The sequence below is a fragment of the Fundulus heteroclitus genome, chromosome 13 (assembly GCF_011125445.2).
Source record: "Fundulus heteroclitus isolate FHET01 chromosome 13, MU-UCD_Fhet_4.1, whole genome shotgun sequence".
In the NCBI taxonomy this organism is placed as follows: domain Eukaryota; kingdom Metazoa; phylum Chordata; class Actinopteri; order Cyprinodontiformes; family Fundulidae; genus Fundulus; species Fundulus heteroclitus.
Window position 1 is genome coordinate 39,726,728 of NC_046373.1, and position 14,834 is coordinate 39,741,561.

At 38.4% G+C, this 14,834-nt stretch overlaps 1 long non-coding RNA gene across 1 annotated transcript; it reads right to left on the bottom strand.

The window, feature by feature from the left end:
* Positions 1-6,881: 6,881 nt before the first annotated feature.
* LOC110367422 lies at positions 6,882-10,802 on the bottom strand. Its single transcript, XR_002427453.2, has 3 exons — positions 10,690-10,802; positions 10,290-10,367; positions 6,882-7,071 (listed from the first exon to the last, which is right to left on the bottom strand). It is a non-coding gene; the product is annotated as an uncharacterized LOC110367422 (long non-coding RNA).
* Positions 10,803-14,834: the final 4,032 nt, after the last annotated feature.

Here is a 14,834-nt window from a genome sequence, read left to right on the forward strand (position 1 = left end):
AGATAATCTGTTGAAGAGGATAATGTGGGAGATTGTGTCAAAGGCTGCACTTAGACCAAGAAGGATGAATATGGAGAATAAACCAGTTAGCTGCCATCAGGAGGTCATCTGTGATTTTTATAAGAGCAGTTTCTGTGTTATGACGGGAACGGAAACCAGACTGGAATTATTCATAGAAGGTTATTTTGTATTAAATGCAACAGTAGTCAGATATTTGTTCTTTCATCTTATTTATCTCTAATTATCTATATATATAAAAAAGGTATTCCTTCAAAACAACAAAACAGACAGAAACTTACAGAGACGATAAATAACTACGAGCGCAGCAGCCAGCAGAGATCCCAGAACCAACAGGACCACTTTCTCAGATGGCAGCTTGGAGGTTCTGGTTGGGTTCTCATGTTCAGAGGCTGCAGATTCACCTGAGGAGCATTTAGAGGAGAACCAGATCAGAACCTGGAGACAGAATCACTGCAAACCACCAACATCTGATCTGATTCTCTCACCTTCTTCACAGCTCTGTAGACGACTCATCATGAAAACCCTTCAGTCCAAATCTCTGAGAGAAACAAAAATCACAGATATTTATATTTCATAATCATACATTTTATTATTTCAGAACTAATTACAGCTTTTTTTCAGAAGGTGAGTGGATTCATTAATCCATCTTTTAAATAATTCCTTGTCCCTCTTATTTGCTGAATGGCAGCAGCGTCTGCAGCAGGTTTTCCAGAACTCACAGGCTTGGAGATCATAAGGCTGCTTAAAGGGCACATTTAAAACATACATTAAAATATCTTTTCATGCAGATATATTATTTAAAAATCCCTAAGAAGCAGTTTCAGGGCACAGATTAACCTTTAAGTAACACATATCAGCTTTCAGCTTTAATAGTTGATCATTTACGTCAAATCAGTCCTTCAGTTATAAGTGTTAAATGTTTCTAAGATCTAAATGTGCTATTTTTAGATTAAATTGTATCTGATTTTACATAAATCAACAAAGTTTGGTAAAATAAACACGTCAGATTGTCATTTAGCCTTTGCTGGTAAGAAAAGTGTTAAAACTCACAGTAAATGTGTCCTCTCTCCTCTGCAGGGGGAGCAGAATGATATTCATCAAACATCTTCATGCTTCATATCTACTGAAGCTTCCTGTTGATCTGGGGCGATTCTAGGGTCTGACCTTTAGGGGTGCTCAGCCCCCAGTGTTGACTGTAATTCCTGGCATGAACAACAGGCTTTCCTTTTTTAGTCCAGATGTAAGATGTAAATTTTTGAGCTAAAGCTCATCAAACAAGCCACAATATAGGCCCATCCAAAAGCAGCGACAAACAGATTGAAATGTTTTTACGCGATAAAACCTTGTGCATTTGTAGAACCTGCATGATGGCAATAGTTAGACTAGCTATCAATCAATCAATCAATCAATCAATCAATCAATCAATCAATTTATTAGTCAACTGCAATTTGCATTACAATCGAAAATTCAGTTCCAGTACAACCGTCCATCACATACACTTAACAAACATTTTGGGGGAACGATTGACTGAGGCCTTGCGTTGCCAGGAACACAGCCAGTCGGCCGCTGCTAAAAAGCGCAGCCGTTAGGTGTGTTCCCCAAACTGCCCCAGACCCCGCTTTACAACGCTTTACAAACGTGAGAAAGAATTTCCCTAAAGACAAAAAACTAACGTTTTTGAAATTTCATTTTCTCTGGCTTAACAGAGCAAAACATGGTAGCCCACAAAAACCTTTTGCTGCACAGTGTTTGTCAGCTGGCTGAAAAAAGGGCTGATACTACTACACTTTCCTTATTGTCGTATTGCTTTGCTTACAAGAGAGACACATTTAGCAGTTTGGATATACACTCACCGGCCACTTTATTAGGTACACCTGTCCAACTGCTCGTTAACACTTAATTTCTAAGCAGCCAATCACATGGCGGCAACTCAGTGCATTTAGGCATGTAGACATGGTCAAGAGAATCTCCTGCAGTTCAAACCGAGCATCAGTATGGGGAAGAAAGGTGATTTGAGTGACTTTGAACGTGGCATGATTGTTGGTGCCAGAAGGGCTGGTCTGAGTATTTCAGAAACTGCTAATCTACTGGGATTTTCACGCACAACCATTTCTAGGGTTTACAGAGAATGGTCCGAAAAAGAAAAAAACATCCAGTGAGCGGCAGTTCTGTGGGCGGAAATGCCTTGTTGATGCCAGAGGTCAGAGGAGAATGGCCAGACTGGTTCGAGCTGATAGAAGGGCAACAGTGACTCAAATAACCACCCGTTACAACCAAGGTGGGCAGAAGAGCATCTCTGAACGCACAGTACGTCGAACTTTGAGGCAGATGGGCTACAGCAGCAGAAGACCACATCGGGTGCCACTCCTTTCAGCTAAAAAAATGTACAGTTCAGATTTAACTTTTCAGACAGGCATTCTTAATTCACGACTGCATCTACTGAGCTCATGTTTAGAAACAATTCATTACAACAACAACAGCTGAAGCGCTCCGGACACAGATGCCACATGTACAGAAAAGAATATAGCTGCAAATGTAAAATGTTCAAACAGAAATAGATCCAAATAGCAAGAATATCTGCGCTCTGCTTTGTTTTTAGCATCTGTGGTCCTATCATGGTGTGATTGTGAAACAAAGATGCAGGGGTATAGGTTCGATTTGAACTTTGGTAGAGACACCTACAAACAAACCTTCCATGGTCTGATGTCATTGGTCTTAAGAAATATGCATGCTCCTATTTTTTGATGCTTGACTTGAGCGTCAGGGCGCGTTTCGTCTGTCTAAAGAGAAAAGCAGTATTTCTTGCTACATTTATACAAATTCTATAACCACGACACACACTAGATGCTGTTTGTTAATGCTTAAAGCATCACAGGATCTGATGACTGTCGAATTGGGACTTTTTTCCATTTGAACTAACAGCAACAGAGACAAACGGTAAATATGTGCCTATTAAACCAAATACAGTCACAGTATGTCTGTAGTCTATCCTGTATTTTCTTTTGAGGATATAGAAATGCGCAGAGACAAACCCCACCCTTATTTTTTTATCTAAGATACTCTGTCTGCATCATAAAACACAGCAAAATTATACATTCAAGACACTGCAAATAAATTTCATGTATTTACTCTGCACTGGAAGTAGAAGTGTCACTGATACTAAGAGCATTTCAAATATTAAATTCAAACAACAAATGTACAACTGGGCTGTAGTTACTCTCTTTAGCCCATTTCATGTCATTTTTCTTAACATTCCAAACACATTTCTTACCTCATATATCTGAAGTGTAGATAACAGCTTCTCTTTACCTACATCTTCTCAGACAACTAATTATTTCCCTAATAGTGAGATGTCAATGTTTAAATGTGCAGTAAACCTTTATAAATAAGGAGCATGGAGGACCCAATACTGTACTTTGAGTAAGATTGGTGACACCAAGACCGAATTGTTACACGAGCGTGGTCCATTTCATCAGTGAAATGAGAACATAATATACTATTGGAATATACTAGTACGACTATTAAAGAACAGCAGATTAAACTTTAAGATATGAAAAGGCCTATGTTAAATATATTTTGCAATCACATCAACAGATTAAATAATTAAGTAATTTTTTAGGGGTGCTGAGCTAAGAATTAAAAATGGCCTAAATACGCCACTGCTGTTGATCCTGAAACATGTTTTTCATCTGCAACCCCCCCCCATAAATGCTTCTATTTTCATGCATTTGATTAAAGCGGGTCTATTTAGATTCAGTTATAATAATCTCCCATGGTATTAATAAGCTGTACATTTTTATTTGTTAAAGATGACGACCAGCTGTCTATATATTTTGTCTATAAATGTTTTGGCTTTAAATGTGTTTTTTTTTCTTTCATTTTATGACTGAATATTTGTGTTTTATGATCACTGATCTTTATGCACACATCGTGTAACAAAGGACAGAGCCGGTCTGAGGGTGTTTGGGGGTTCTAGTTCAGCCTGTGACCTCGCCAGCCTCCACAGAGCCAATCATCATCAATGCTTGCTCATTTTAACAAAGTCATGAGTTGATAGACAGAAAACAGCTTGGTAAGATGTTTATTTTATATGCGCAGTCGACGCACATGCTTCTATACTTTATGGACCTCATCTTTTCTGTTTCAATTGTTTCTCCCCTGTCTTAAAAAGTCAGGGGGTGGGGGGAGCTGCAGAGGGGCTGTGGGCGTTCCTCAGTAACGACAGGGAGAGAAACAGAAACAACCTTTGGAGGATTTTACTGTTGTAGACAAAAAAGTAAAATAATTTCTCAAACCAACGGTTGGAAATTCATCAGCTCTGTCAGGTATCCTGCAGAAACAGTAATAATTTAGATGGTCATTTGAAGATTAGGGCTGTACAACTGCTCTTTAATGCCTAAACTAAGCCTGTGTGCCTGTAAATGTGCAGGATGTGGTCAGTTGAACAGGAAGCCACACCATCAGCTCAGCGATATGATGTCCACTGATGATGTTGGTAAACGGCTGAATAGGAAACATGATTTTTCTTTAACAACTTATTGATCAGATCATGGCACTCATTGCAACATCTTTAGTCTTTACTGTCATGAAATGTTCTTTCAGCATTAATTTAAACACTAAGCTTAATTTTTAAAAGCATTGGTTGCCTAAAACATCGAAGCAAAACATGAGAGAAAACTTTTTTTTTTTGTTGTCTTTAATTACCAAGACAGATACCGGTGATTTTTTTTTTTATATTAAAGTCAGATTTTGGTGGTTTGAAACTGGTCTGTCACTCTGGGTCCATGTGCAACACCATTGACCACAGATTGCTCCCTGTGCCTCATTCAGTGTTGGCAGCACACCCCTCAATAAGGAATGTTTAACACAGAAACAAATTTCCTCTCTGACTATAAAGGGAAATATATGTTTTACTGTCCTTGTTAAATCCTGCTATTTCTCTCTCTTTCCTTTCATAAAACATGACTCTAAATAGGTCTCTATAAATTCCCCTTAAATGTAAGCATGTGTGTGCATTTTAATTTGTCCTGTTTGTCTTTGTGACTTTTCCAACCTGTCCAGGGTGGACCCCACGTCTCGCCTAATGACTTCTGGAGACGAGCACCCTGCCACCGTTCATGGAGAAAGCCGGTATAGAAAAATGGATGGCTGAATGGAGGGATAGATGGATGTATAATTTAGACAGCAGTTCTGGGGGGTTTAGATCAAGGAACTCTAATAAATTTATTCGGAATTTGTAAATCATCTTTAATGAGCTTAATTTTTTTATTATAGATATAATTAATCAATTCTAGGTAAAACCATCATTTTAATTGAAATAACTTTGAAATTTCCCATAAGTGAAATAAGTAGCGATTTTCATTTGCCAAGATCATTTTCTGTCTTCTTTAAAAGAGTGATGTGGTTAAGTTTTGTTAAATTCACCAATTTAGGCGCCACAATAAAACCCAAATATTTAAAACTCCCTGATTGCAGTTGTAAATCTAGAGGATTCTGTAGAGAGCAGTTAATTGGCAGTACTGTAGATTTTGACCAATTTATAATCTGAGACTTTTGAGAAAGATTCTAATAAAATAATTAACAGAGAGAGAGGTGTTTGAGTGCTGGAGATAAACTAATACATAATCTGCATAAAGACCAATTTTATGATTTATTTTAATGCATTTTATATCTTTAACAACGTTAGTTTGTCTAGCTTTTGCTGCTACTGGTTAAAAAAATGGCAAACAGTGAAGGTGAAAGCAGGCATCCTTGCCTAGTGCCCCTCTGGAGACAAAAGCTGGAAGATATTTGCTTATTTGTCCTGACACAGGCTGTTGGGGAGCTGTATAACATTTTTTACCAATTTTCAAAAAAAGTTCCAAAACCAAATTTATGTAGAGTAGCAAATAAAAATTTCCAATTAATGCTTTTTGTGCATCCAAAGACAATATATTGAATTCAATATTTTTACTGTAGGAATAATCTATTAAATTAAGTAATCTGCGTGCATTTGTGGGTGACTGCCTGCCTTTAATGAAACCCGTTTGATCAGGGTGTGTTATGAGAGGAGTGACTTTATCTAACCGTTTTGCAAGAGCTTTACAGATTACTTTAATATCAACATTAATAAGGAATAAATGCTAAGACTGTAGTCTCAAGTGATAATAGCTCAATTGTGAATTGCTCATGCTGATTATTGATAAATGTTTCCACTGACTTTTTCCAGCTCATTTATCGGACCTGCTTTCATTGTGTTGTGCCTAAATTGCACAGAAAGCTGTTAAAAGGGAGATAAGTAATAATTTATGCACACTAAGGACTCAGAGGCTGACATTCTTAGATTGGACAGAATGACTGATTAAGAGTAAATGGCTCAGGTTGTTGACTTCCACAATATAGTGTGATATTCTCCACCAATGCCATGCGAGGAACAATGATGTCATACGGTACACCCCCTTGCAGGTGTTTAGACGCTTGGTTCTACATAATGCTAACATAAGTGATGATTGGAGCTCTGTCTGCTTCCTGTATTGTTTAATGTACGAGAGTCCAGTGCTGAAGCTGTAAACATCCCTCTGCCTTGTTACATTAAATATTTAAAAGTAATATTTCTGTTTTAAGAGTCTTTTTATAACTAAAGAGGTCTACAACGGAGAAGACTTTGAACAGGTAATGACCCGGGGAGAACTGCAAACTGGTACGGTTGATTCCTATGAGGTTGGTGGACACGTTGGAGGCGAAGGAGGCGGTGGCAATGTTGGAGTTATTGGAAAGGATGAACAAGTCAGGGACAGTAACAGCCCAATTAGTGAATATATGGAGTCCAATGTGAACAACGTGGTGGATGGCCCAGAGAAACACATGGTGGACATTTCAGAGGAGCAGGAGGTGGTGGACATTTCAGAGGAGCAGGAGGTGGTGGACATTCCAGAGGAGCAGGAGGTGGTGGACATGTTGAAGGCGTAGGACATTGTGGACAGGATGGACTAGGTGGGCATGAAGGAAATGCAGGAGGTGGTGAATATGTAGGAGGTGATGTGCCCTTTAATCCGCTGTCTTGTTTTATGTCTGTGAAAATGAAAGATAAAATGGAGCAGAATGAATTTAATATGAAGATCTCAAGTAAACTGACCTGATGTCACTGGATCAGTCGTTTGGGATTTTTAGACCTGAGTGCAATTCCCAAAGATCCTCAGAGTCTCTCAGAGAGCTCCTGTCTCAGCCTAAACATTCCTAACTTAGCTTAAGAGAGATTCAGATGCTGCTGAGAGATAACCTTACTCTCGCCTGATGGGTTTCGTACAGCAGAGCTCCACACATCCATCTGGGATCGCTCCATTGGGAATGTATTTCAGAAGGAGGGGCCTTATCAACAATCCTTGCATGTGATTGGATAAACCACTTGCCCGTTTCCTGATGTGCTAAACAAAACCATCGTTTCCACTAACAAAAGCCGTCAAAGCCATTTTCTCTGGTGTTCTTTTAAATAATTAATATTCGGTAGATCGGACAATACTGATGAAACAGCCTCAATGTTACCGCTTACTTCCTCGCCGTGAGCCGCCATTGTTGTCTGAATCAAAACAGTCGCTTCTCTGATAGGTCAGGTCTACCAAAACCCCGCCTGGTGATCCTGATTGGCTCATCCTTCTTATGTGGTGTTGAAATCCCTCCCAGTGGCAGCGAGTCCAGATGGATGTGGAGCTCTGGGAACTACATCCATCTGGTGAGAGTCAGGTTAGCTGAGAGCAACTCTGAGTAAAAGTAAAAGTTTTAGCTTCGTGAGAAAGAGTGTTAGGTGTGATGCTGTATTTTTCCATGTAACTTTTTCCATTTCACTTAAAATTTTTATTATTGAGAGCATTTCACAGTCTATAAATAATATTGAAATTCCTCTGTGCTGCATCATTTGTACATTTTTCCACTTTTAATTCATGATCCAATATTTTTCCTATTATTTATTTATCCACAATAAAATTCTGTTAGAGACACAGCTTTATCCTGTCCGGCTGCTGAAACTAATTATTTACCCTCTATGGGAATGATAAAGCTTATCCTGTCTACCTATTAATATTTGTATGATTGTTAAAGAAGTTTCTGAACTCTTTTCATCCACTGGTGGATCAGCCAATCAGCTGTCTCTGTTTCCACTTCCTGCTTCAGACACCATTAGGCTCGCTTAAAGTCCTCCTCACTCATCCTAACATTGTTCACTTTAGGATGTTTCTGAAGGCCTGAGATGCTTTGTGAATCTTAATATCTAAGAAAAATTTTGAATATGATAAATTCTGCGATTTTTCTTAAAATGACATCATTGAGAGCTGCTTTTAGTAGTTTTAGTCAGAGGATTCTTTATAAATATGGACCCTGGTCTCTGCTCCCCAGTGAACAGCATCATTAGTTGCTATACTGATGTTTTTGTGCAATCACCAGTCTTGTATAGTAACAAAGTAAAAATACTTCACTACTGTACTTAAGTATATTTTGGACAACTTTATACTTTCCTCGAGTATAACATTTTTTCATAAATTTCACTTTTACTTCACTATATTTCCGAACTTAGTTGCATACTTTTACTCTAATACATTTGTACAGTGTTTGGTTTAGTTACTCGTTACAAAATAAAAGCGAGAGTGAGAGAGAGAGAAACTCAAATGTTTTGACCCCACCTACTGATAACGTTACAGGTGTATTTATTAGCAGGTTTACCACTTCCTGTAGGTTAACTGAGCCTGGTTTATCACTTAACTATGTTCTTAGTATACACCCCCTGGTCTAAATTTTGCCTGCGCTTGGTTGTGTACAATTTTAAAGTGTACAGCACTGACCTTACTTGAAGAAGAAAAACTGAAAGCGTACAAAAAGGTTGTATTTTCTGTCTAAACTTGGTCTAAATTTCTCCTGCACTTTGTTGTTTATATTATTTTAAGTGAATTTGAACTTCAAAGTTTACCAAAATATAAAAAATGTCATTCAAACTGCATTTGCCTTATTTTACTTTTTACTTATACTTTTTATTACATTACTTGAGTACATCTATTTTTACAGTAATTTTCATACTTAAGCACAAGACATTTCAGATACTTTAAGACTTTAACTCAAGTAACATTTCAGTCAGTGACTTGGACTTTTACCAAAGTCATATTTTGGAGAGGTACTTATACTTTTACTTGACTCTGAGATTTCAGTACTTTATACAACACTGGCAATCACAGGAGAGGTTATGTGTACTTTCTCATTAAAAAGACAGTAACGGTGTTCAGGAGTTTGTCCAGCTGCAAAACTTGATCTTAATTATTACAACCTAACAGAAAGACGCTGAAGGTGGTCTGAGCAAAGACGTCCCAAAAAGTTTCAGTCTGTGTGACAAATCTCTCCCAATAAAAATATCTTCTGCTTTTGCTTTTTTTTTTGTCACGCTTACATGTTTCAGATTGTGACACATATTTTAATAACAAACAAAGATAACCTAAAAAATACAAAAAGCTGTTTTTTAAATTATAATTGTATTAATTCAGGTAAAAACGCTCCAAACCAACCTGGCCATTTGTAAATCTGAAAATTGATTAATCCAGAAAACATTAATTAGGTGTAATTGAAAATATCTTCTTTGTTTAACATCTCCTTGCTTATAATTTCCTGAACCTGGAAAATCAGGATATCCCTTAATTAACAAAATCTGTCAGTCTGAGAAGGTTCTGGGACTCCAGAGGACAAGAGAAAGAACCACAAATGGAGAAACATGGAACCGTGTGGAACCTCTCCAGGAGTGGTCAACCTAACAGAATTACTCCAAAGGCTCATAGACCTAAACGTGGACCTTTATGGAAGGTGTCACCTCTGTTAGATCTGATGTGAAGCTAACAACTGTTCAGAAACAGAACATCAAGCATGGTGCTGGTAGTGTGATGGTCTGGGATGTTTTGCTGCTTCAGGGAATGGACTTCCTGCCTATGTAAGCATTGCTTCTTGTAAAGAGCATGAAATCCTGGAGGAAAATAATCGCACATCAGCTTCTGCCAATTAGTTCCAGCTTGGGGAATTCCTTTCCCTTGAGAGATGAAATCATCATTTGAAAACGGCTTTTTGTTTTTACTCAGGTTGTCTCTGACCATCTGAAAAATGTAGTTTTGACAAAAAAGCAAAAGCAAAAGAAATCTAAGAGGGAGCAAATACTTTTCTGCAGTAAGTGTTTCCCATGCCTGATCAGATCCCCCAGAGCAGATGTTAGGGGCAGATCTTCATGAGACCTTTGGGGGCAACCTGGTGGACACCTGCAGTCTCACCTGAGAGGTTTTTCCTCAGAGCTTCATTCTCCTCTTTCAGGGTTTGAACCATCAGCTTGGTCCGTGTCTCATGAAACGCTGTTTAAAGAAGAGATTAGTAAAGTTAGTAAAGATCTGGTGGAATATATGATGCTCATGTAAACTTCACTTTCTGATTTGAAAATCAAGACAGGGGAACTTATGGAGGGTTTTCACAAAGTTTTAGTTTCAGATATTTTTCTTCCTTATAAAATATTTAAAGGATGTGTTAAAAACTGTTTTAGCCTGGGGCTGGGTATGCGGTTACACGTCTACGTACATCTAAATTTTGCGTGCGCTGCTTGTTACAACATTTCCCCCCGTTTAGCATGAAAAGCTGCGCACTGTTCGTACACGAAGCCCCTGGTCAGCAGGAACTCACCGAGTCTGCAGATGATGACTAGAGCAGCAGCCAGCAGAGATCCCAGGACCAGCAGGGCCACTCGCTCTGATGGCAGCTTGGAGGTTCTGGATGGGTTCTCATGGTGAGAGGCAGCAGCTTCACCTGAGGAGCATTTAGAGGAGAACCAGATCAGAACCTGGAGACAGAATCACAGCAAATAACCAATTCAAGTGCGTAGAGCCACAGTGGACAGTCGTCTGCATTGTTGATGGCTTTGCAGCAATCCCTCATACTGAGCATGCATGAAGCGACAGTGGAGAGGAAAACTCCCCTTTAACAGGGAGGAGAACCTCCAGCAGAACCAGAACCAGGCTCAGTGTGAACGCTCATCTGCTTCCAGCCACTGGGGCTTAGAGAAGACAGAGCAGAGACACAGAAAGCTCAGAAGCTCACATTGACCCAGGAGTACTTTCTATGTTAGATGGTAATAGAGGATGATCTGCCTCCCCTGATGATGTCACAGCTAACAGAACGCCAGACCAGGTGTACCTTCTATGAAGAGAAAAAGACAAAGAACAAAAAGTTAAAAGTTGAAATAACAACAAACAATGCAGATTGGAGAGCAGTAGGAGAATTCATCAGAGTGAGAGAAATAGATCCTGATGTCCTCCAGCAGCCTAAGCCTATAGCAGCATAACTATAGAGGTAGCTCAGGGTAACATGAGCCACTCTGACTAGAAGCTTTGTCACAAAGGAAAGTTTTAAGATTAGTCTTAAAACCAACATCTCATTCTGACACGGACTCTATAAAACCAAACCTTTCATCAGATTTTCTATAACCTGAGAAAATGTTACCGCTTAGCTTAGCTAATTTTCTAAATATTTCAATTTCCTGTAAAATAGGGGAGGTTTTTTTTTCTCTTGTAGCATGAGGCGAAGTAAGAAAGGCTGTAAGTGTCATGATGCTGGAGCTGCAGGAAGCCGCAGAGATCAGATGGACTCTGATGAAGCTGCTTGATGAAGTTAAAGGAGAAAAACCCAGCAGTCATGACTGTCTGCACATGTTTCCACTGCTCAGAATCTAGAAGCTGCAGTTAGAAACAGTTTGTTGATCCTAGCGTTTCGGGTCAGGATTTTTCTTGTTGTGACTTATTAATACTCAAACACACTCTCTGCCTATAACTGACCATCTTCTTGGACTGATGAGTCCTTTAGGTTCAGCTAAAGCTGTTTTCTTCCAGTTAATATGTTAAATGCAGCCTTAAGAAAGCAGATTATGTTCAGTCTGGTTGTTGCTTGGCTGATGATGACAATCAGCTCTGACTGCTTCTTCATCACTTTCCTGCTGATTTTCCTCCACATTCATGTTCTGACCTTCTTCACAGCTCTGTGGACTTCTCATGATGGGGACACGCCACTCTGAGGACAGAAACGCACACATTCAGGCTCATCTGAATCAGCTTTATATGTTCTGACTTATGGAAAACCTTTAAAATATTTCTTACTTTAGTTTTCCACCTGAATCATTTCAATTTTGTATTTTTGATTGTTGTTCTTTTCTTCAAAAATAAACATAAATTAACAATTTAAATCCTCAAAAGTGTATTTTATAGCCATGATTCACATTGCTAGTTTTAGGTTTCATTTGAATTTTATGTTTCAATAATTTAAATTTTAATATAAATATTTATATCCAGATTTATGGTCTTATGTTTGACAGCAGAATAAAACATTTTGTGTAAATAAACTCACCAGACTTTTCTCTGTCGGGCAGAAAATCATAAAAACTCACCTGAATCGTTTCGCTGCTCCTCTGCAGACTGAGCAGCCAGAAATTTATCAGAGCATCTAAATGTTTTAGAGAATCTTAAGAAGCATCCTGTTGATCTAAAAGGATGTGGATGAGACTTTGCTGTCTGCTTCCTCATGATTGAACGTCTGCTTTTAATTCAGCAAAAAAACAACTTTTTCTTCTTCAGTTGTTCTGAGTAGAGGAATCTGGGAATTGGAGGCAGCAGGATGTTCTTCTGTCCTGCAGTCATGACCTAAAACCTGACAGAAAACATCTTTGATATTTAACCCGCTGCAAAGCGGAGCAGCTGGTACCACTGTTGCTATGCAACTAGAAGGTCCTGGGTTTGAATCCCAGCCTTGACTCTTTGTACATGAAGTATGCATGGGTTGAGGGTATAAAACAGGAGAGTTGTGACAGTTTTTTTTCTTTTACTTTTTGAATAATAAGGTTAAAAAATGCTAATTGACTAGTTTTAAACTCAGTTTGATTTGCAGAGGTTATCCCAACAGCCCCACGTGTTATTTCCTGGCCTTCAGTGAGATCTTCACACTTTAAAAAAAAAATTATTTCAGTCAGATATAAAAGCATACATTCTATTTTATTTATTTATCTGTTTTTCTTTTTTTTAACTAATCTTCTCACATTCTGGTCTTTTGGTTATTTTAAATGGTCACAGTGTAGCATCTCATGAGGTGAAAATAATCAGAACCTTCTGGGCTTTTACACACAGTTCTTGGTGCTCAGCCGTCTTATTATAGTTTCTGTCAGTCACTAAAACTAGACTTTCACCAGATGCGTCCTTACATTTAACCACATTCATGCAGCTGTCTACTTTGTCTTTCTGAGGAAAGCTTATAGTCCAGCAATTTATTATTCATCAAATTCAGTCATAAATCTTCCATATTAGATCAGTTTCTTTGTTTTTTTTTTTCCCTTAACATTCACAGTTCCTCCCATAAGCATTAAGAACTTCAGTTATGAGATGAATATTAATCTAATTTTGACCTGGTTTCTCTAAATGAGAACTTTAATGACTCAAACGTAACTTTCACTGATCTGATTTCTGCTTTTGTTTTTGGCAGTCAGGTTTTGTGTTTGGGTTAATCTGTAGATTCTATAATAGCCTCTAGCTTTGCTCGTTTATTACTTATTTAAAGTTATTCTACTTTCCAGCTCCTCATCTTCCTGCCTGTACCTGCAGCATGTTCTCAATCAGCTCACCTGTTTCCACCATTTACTCCTCTATATGAAAGTACATTATTTTCTTTATGTTTCTCAGTCAGACGTTTGGACATTTTTTGCTGTTGTTTAGTGATGATAACAGGTTTGCTTGAATATTTATGCAGCAATTCTGTGATTGCTACTGTGATTGGGTAATGCGTCACTTCCTGTTCTCTCTGCTGCATTCAGTGGACCTGTGTGGTGTTCCAAATTGTCTTGATTTGATCTAAAGTATCTTTATGGTGACATCTCTTTTATGATAAACAATGAGCAAGTTAGAACACACATTTTTCTGTACTTGATGTTTGAGAAACAAATATATTTAGTAAGTTTTTGTCTCAGCGTGGTAAAGATTCGCTGGTTTAGCTTTAGTGCTGCTGTATCTTTCTTTTCTGTCTCTCCTGTTGTTTCTCTTTCTCATCCCTCTCTCTCCTACCCTGTGTGTGTCAGATGTTCAATTATTCCTCTGCCTCCTTTGGTAATAATGGTAAATGCAGTAAATGTAGTAATTGTGACGTGCCACAGGAAAACCAGGAAGATGTCGGCAGAGCACAAACGAAGAAAACTTCTAAGAAAACAGGGATTTTTATTTTATATCAAAATGTGGTAGTTGAAGTTACAAAGAAATTTAAAACAGTAAACTTTGTGTTTTAACTTGGCCTGTTTTCAGCTTAAAATCCAGCCGACCGGTATTTGCCTCCCTCCATTTGTATGCCACCTTTGTTTGGCTCTTGCAGGCATTTGTCATGCGTGTTGGCCAAAAAACTGCATACCTGAAGTAAACACATGGCTGTTTAGGCAGCCATGTATAATATGATTGATTTTGACTTTGTAAAGTGCCTTGAGATGGCATGTTTCATGAACTAGCGCTATATAAGTAAAATTGAATTGAACTGAATTGAATTTAACTCTGTTGTGAAAAAGAAACGGTTGAAAATGGACCTAGCTGAACGCATCGACCATGAACTGGACCGCAGCTGTTACAGCGCTCCGCTGTGGGAGTAAATGTTCATCAGGATGCAGACGTGAACTAGCTTCAGATTCTGAATCAGGAGAGCTGAAGCAGAAGAAATAGCCTTTGCATAACTTTAGAGAACATTCCCAGTTTCCTGCTGGTGTTTGGGACACAGTTCCTGTTCCATCAACACCAGTTTATTTATAGTAAACT